The following is a 5,759-nucleotide window of genomic DNA, read 5'->3' as shown; positions in this document are numbered from 1 at the left end:
AGATATATAGATATATATATATAGATATAGATATATATAGATAGATATATATATATAGATAGATAGATAGATGTATAATTTGATATATGTATGTATAATATATACCGGTATATTTAATGTGTCTGTGTCAGAGGTTTTTTTTCCGCAAAAATGTTAAATGATACTTTCTACACTACACAACTACATTTATTGAAGCCATGAGGTCCACTGACATTTAATAAAATCATTTTGAGTAAATGAAAAATCCTTGACATTTATCTTGCCCCTGAGTTAAATTGAGTTTTAAATGCCCTGAAGGTTCTCCGTTTCGCAGTCATAGTCACCACAGGCAGGTGGTGCATGAAAAATAATCGGCACAACTTCTGGTTGTGCTTTACATACGTCAGATTTTTTTTTTTTTGGGGGGGGGGGGGGGTCAATTTCCAAAACAACCAAAGAAATGTAACTCTACGACTTGATATTCGAAGCTAGTCAAGACCCAAAGGCCAGGATTGTATCCAAAAGCATGCTGTGTGCTTTTGGATGCAGTTCAGCAGTTATTAGGATGGTGGGGAACATTTGCATGTATCATACCCTTCACGGCACAGTTTGCGTGCCTCTATTAGAATATGCTAGCAAGCATGGATAGCAGAAAAATTAGCTCGTCTTGATTTGTTGTCAAAATTTGCTTTAAGAAAATGTGAGAAACACATATTTATATTAAAACACATGTACTGTGTGTGTATATACGGTATATATAATAGCAATATATGATGTGATTTAATATCAATGCAGTATAAAATATAATCACAATATGGTTCTCAAAACTCATTCTCATATTTCGTTTTGGAGTCAGATGTGTTTTTATGCAAATTACAGCACATGAATGTTGCAGTCAGCCAAATCCATTTTATCGGAGGGACTTACTACACCAGCAATCAAACTTCCAACTATTCATATGAAATCTCCTTCTCAAAATGAAGTAAGATTAAGTAAATTCATGGGGGGAAGAAAAAGCATTGTCTTTCGATTGTAGCTGCCATACGCATAGTGTGGTTGAAAGGTATGATTAAGTGAGGTAATAGGTAGAGGTATGATTAATTGTGATGTGTGCCCCCCCCCCCCCCCCCAGGCCTTCACTGTTTTTAATTTCGTGAAAGGGGACTTTTGCAAACAAACGTTGGACAGCTGCAAATTAATTGTGCTATACTATATATTGGCATACATTAAACATGAGGAGAAAATGTATCATCTGTAATTGTATCTAATTCACATTTTTTTCTATAACGAGCACATCATTCCGTACAGGCTATACTGGTACATCGGTTGCAGGAGAGGTGGGCGCGTCGATACATTTTGCCGCTCTGTCATTCGTCAGCGTCTGTCATCGCCGGTCTGTCATTATCTCAAGCCGAACCAAACTGTACTCATCAGTCCATCGTTGTTATTTTAACTGTGCTTCGATCATCGCTTCAATCAATAATTGTCACCGGTCCGCCAGTACGTCTTCCAAATAAAATTGGATTAAAATAGTAAATGCAGTGCACCATGTATTAGCATACCTACATCATACGGTGGCTACCCAAAGAGCTTTACAAAGCCTCACATACACTTACAACAGGGGTGTCAAACTCCTTTTTGTCGCGGGCCACATTATATTTCCCGTTTCCCTTGGAGGGCCGTGGTGACTGAAACTGTATCAAGAAGTCAAAAATAACGTTTCATTCAATTATTAAGTAACTTTGATGACGGGTTTGGTCACAAGAAAATGCTTATAATTTGTCATTGATTTCTTACATGTGAAACTGTGAAATTTTGGTTCAGATTTTAGCTGTCATCTTTGATTGGCTTTCGCGGGCCACTTAAAATGATATGGCGGGCCACATCTGGCCCCCGGGCCTTGAGTTTGACCCCTGTGATTTACAGTATTTGCAATCTTAATCGATTGAACTGTTCAATACAACCGGTGGTTGCCTGCTGCTTTTTTAACTCCCGAAAACGCCGAGTTTTAATTGAACCTTTAAAATGGCAGACAGTGCTGTGAAATAGTATTTCCTGATTTCTGTTCTTTGCATATTTATCTCATACAAAGGTTTCAGTTCATCAAGCCGATTTTTAATATCACACAGAGACTACCCAAGGAAATACAAAATGCAGTTTCCAAAGGCCAATCTAATTGTTTTTTGTTTTTTGTTTTTTTAATTTGTGGAATGTTATTCCCACTTCGCTTTTCGTAATCGTATGACTTCATGCGCCCCCGTATGCAGCATAACACGCCGGCGTCCTTTGTTTTTGTTTTCAGTTTTCTTGCCGCCCACACACAGAATGCACTGACGCCTTTGCCCCTCCTAGGTTAGCACTGCCATAGGCACGCGGATCAAAAGGAGCGTGTTGTGTCTACCTACGGTACAGAACGATGACCATTTCTGCTTATTGTTTTACATGCACCGCTTGTACAACTCCCCAAACATGATCGCACTTTAGAGTGCTTGATGTTGGAAGATGGACAAGGTTAGCATGTCGCATTGATGACTTTGGCTATCTTTCGCTTCTGATCTTGTCTTTGTCACACTTCTTATTTAATTAACTGCCCTTCAAATTTGCTGGTTAAATCTGGGCTGTTTTATTACAGAGGATGAGAATTAAAAAAAAAAAAAAAATTACAATTCACTCCAGTTGTGCTGCACTTTTGTGGTACTGCTCTTTATTATTGCCGTGAGGCATATGTTATTTCTTGTTGATTGTTGTTTATTATTCTGGGTCAAAATGAGCTGAACCCTCAGTAATCCTTTTGTTCTCGCATGCTTTACCCCCAAGCCCCCCCCCCCCCATTTCTGCACAACGGACCGAAATCCAAATGATCTTATCTACCTTTCATTCTCCAAATGTTTTCATCTGCATCACATTTTACTTGAGATTAAAGTAGGCCTGCGCCTTTGTGCAGTGCTAATTGCCACAGCGCTTGAGTAATTAAAGGACAATAAAGCCGTAGTAGTAATTAGTTTCTCTTGTTTGCTTGCTAGCCCATCAATTGTGCTTCAATAATACTGATCATTAGCATGCGCCGGGGCAGTGAAGGATGCTGGGAAAGGAACCGTGCACACACAGCACTCCACATTCCATTCCCATGAAGCCATGGCACCGAGCCATGTGTTTAACCCTCAGTGTGCTGGGCTGGGTGTGGAGGGGGGGGGGTGCTGGGCTGGAGGTGGTGGCTTGGAGTCAGGACGGACCGTGCCCGCAATTCAGCGCCCGCTCCGCAAAATTAAAGAGCTTCCCCTCAAACATAAGAGGGGTGCCGATATAATGACGAGCTAAAGATTGGGAAGATAAGAGCCGCAGCAGTGGGCGCATGCAGCCGTCATGCCTTGTGTTGAACAATAACAAAAACAGACACATGCACATACACAAACGCATCTCTAGCACTGTTATTCTATCCTAGATGACTTCGGGCAGAAGGCAGACTACACCCTGAAGTGGTCGCCAGTCAGTTGCAGGGCACATATAGGAATAAACGACCATTCACACCCACATTAACACCGTCACTGAGTGGGAACCGATCCCACGCTGCCCGCTCACAAGTGCGATATGTGTACCACTACACTATCAGCGACTCTCTCCGATGTGCTTTTTGAAATTCTGTTTTGCCCAATGTACTAAACTACACAGATAACAACTATTGTGCATCATTAATTTCGAAACATAGCGATAAACTTCTGTAACCACTTGTTGCCGTGCCGCCACCGTTATTTGTTTATAGTTCGTCCCCAAAAATAGTGAAAGAATGATGTACAGTGCATTCATCGTGTGCCTCGTTGTTCTGCTAAATATGAAAACACAATCACAATTACTTTTGAATTTTAAAATGATTGACTCACTTTGTTTAATACCGACGTCGGACTTCATGAACGTTGCCCGACAAACGTGTCGTCCGATTCGGAGTTGTCTTGACGCATCGCAGGCCGTGTCATGTGACATACTCAACGATTGGTCGTCTGGCATCCGGGATGCTTCATGACCATGACGACGAAAGTCTGGCATGTCTGAATTTTGTATTCATTTTGCCTCAAAGTGTGATATGTCCTACGTTATCCTTCTGATTGGCTCTTTTGCATGGACCAATAGGAAGATCGTTCCCTCCTACTTATGACGAGAGACTGGGCGTGGCACACATAATCCCATTGTGGTGGCCAGTATTTAAAAAGGGACTTGAACAAAAGGGGGAAATATTGGGAAGCACATGTAGCATTTCAACTCATACTCCATTTGCTAACCGCAACGCTTGTAGCTGATTAGCAAACAGGGCGTCATTAAACAAAGTCGTTACCTCAGATTCCTTTGGGGGAATAAACAATCCATCCAGGAACAGTGATACAGTGAGGCTACATTCATATCTTGCTAGCGATATGAACCCCAACCCCCCCACACTTTCATATTAACAGGGGTGCCCTTACTGTTACACTCGTTTGAGTGTTACAATATTCAAATGTCCATTAAAAATCGCTTGTCCTCTTCAAGGGAATGTGTTGATCCGGACTGAGTTGGACCTTCGATGTTCCCCAATATTGTGTGACCATTTCCTATGGTTACAGTACAAGCATGCATCGCAGAAACAGGCGAAATGAAAGGGAGCACAGTCATGAGAGTAACGCATTTGCGTGCAGGCAGTGGTGTGAGGCTTGCGCCGGAAAGTGTATAGCACAGTAATAGCGTCGGGCAACGGAAAATGCGCTCTGTTCGGTACTTTGCCTTGGCATGATTGAAAGACAATGGTCCCATTCAACATCAAATGTGCATGCACATCACAGGGCAAGGGTATGCTATCCATCACATTTGGCGAGCTGTCAGAAGCAGCTCTCCCAGCTTTGGCTTCTCTCGGCTCACAATTGCAACTGTGTGCCGATACAAGATTAAAGCTCCTTGTGCGTAATGGCACTGGTTGCAAAAGCTCGCTCATTATTTGAATATATACGCCGTCACATCGTGCATTGCTGTGCGGTTGTATTTGCGCTGTCTCAACGCTTCCTGCGTTTAACTTATGACAGAGACACGTGCAACTCGGGCACTGCTGGAATTTGCAATGAAAGGCATAAACTTTTGTTTTTAGTGGCAGCTGGAATGAACAAACACGAGGCAGTAGAACCACATGATTTTGGTTATATACCTCATGTTTAATTGAATATCATGAAATATCGATAACTCAAATGCCATATGTGCTTGGCATGCCCCTTGTGACCCTGCACAGGGGGCAAACACATACATGGCAATGGCGAGTGATGAAAAAAGCGGAAGGGGCGTGGCCTGGACGGGGGCGTGGCCTGGACGGGGGCGTGGTTACTTACAAAAGTGGCACTAAACATGCTGAAGATGAAGTGTATTAAATTTACACAGTTTGAAAATTGAACAGAAAAAAATCCCAAGATCGCCACTATTCTTTCAAGTGAAAATTTGTGCAATTTTGCCTATGCATTCCTGGTGAGCACCAATATGTAACTCCAAATTTGCTGCTCAAAATCAAAACTAAAAAAGTAAACACATCCCCTGCCATATTTAAGATTTGTTCATGACTTGTATTCATAAAGTGTTGTGTAAATGTGATAAAAAGCTGTTGATTCTTACCTCATACAGTGATAGTGAATATTTATTATGCATACAATTTATTATGCATAACCGTGCTTTATTATCCAAGACAAAACGTGAATTATCAATATGAATATAAAACGCAAATAAAAACAAATAAATGTTATCATGCTGTTGCTACAAATGCATACCAAATAAAA

At 41.4% G+C, this 5,759-nt stretch overlaps 1 protein-coding gene across 1 annotated transcript in view; it reads left to right on the top strand.

Moving 5' to 3' along the window:
- LOC109526580 (TOX high mobility group box family member 2-like) overlaps positions 1–5,759 on the top strand; it is a 134,737-nt gene that overhangs the window by 34,661 nt on the left and 94,317 nt on the right. The window lies entirely within an intron of this gene.

This window comes from Hippocampus comes, unplaced genomic scaffold (assembly GCF_001891065.2).
Source record: "Hippocampus comes isolate QL1 unplaced genomic scaffold, H_comes_QL1_v1.1 scaffold14, whole genome shotgun sequence".
NCBI classification, from domain to species: Eukaryota; Metazoa; Chordata; class Actinopteri; order Syngnathiformes; family Syngnathidae; genus Hippocampus; species Hippocampus comes.
Note: the sequence above shows the minus strand (reverse complement) of the source record. Positions and strands in the feature narration are given on the sequence as shown.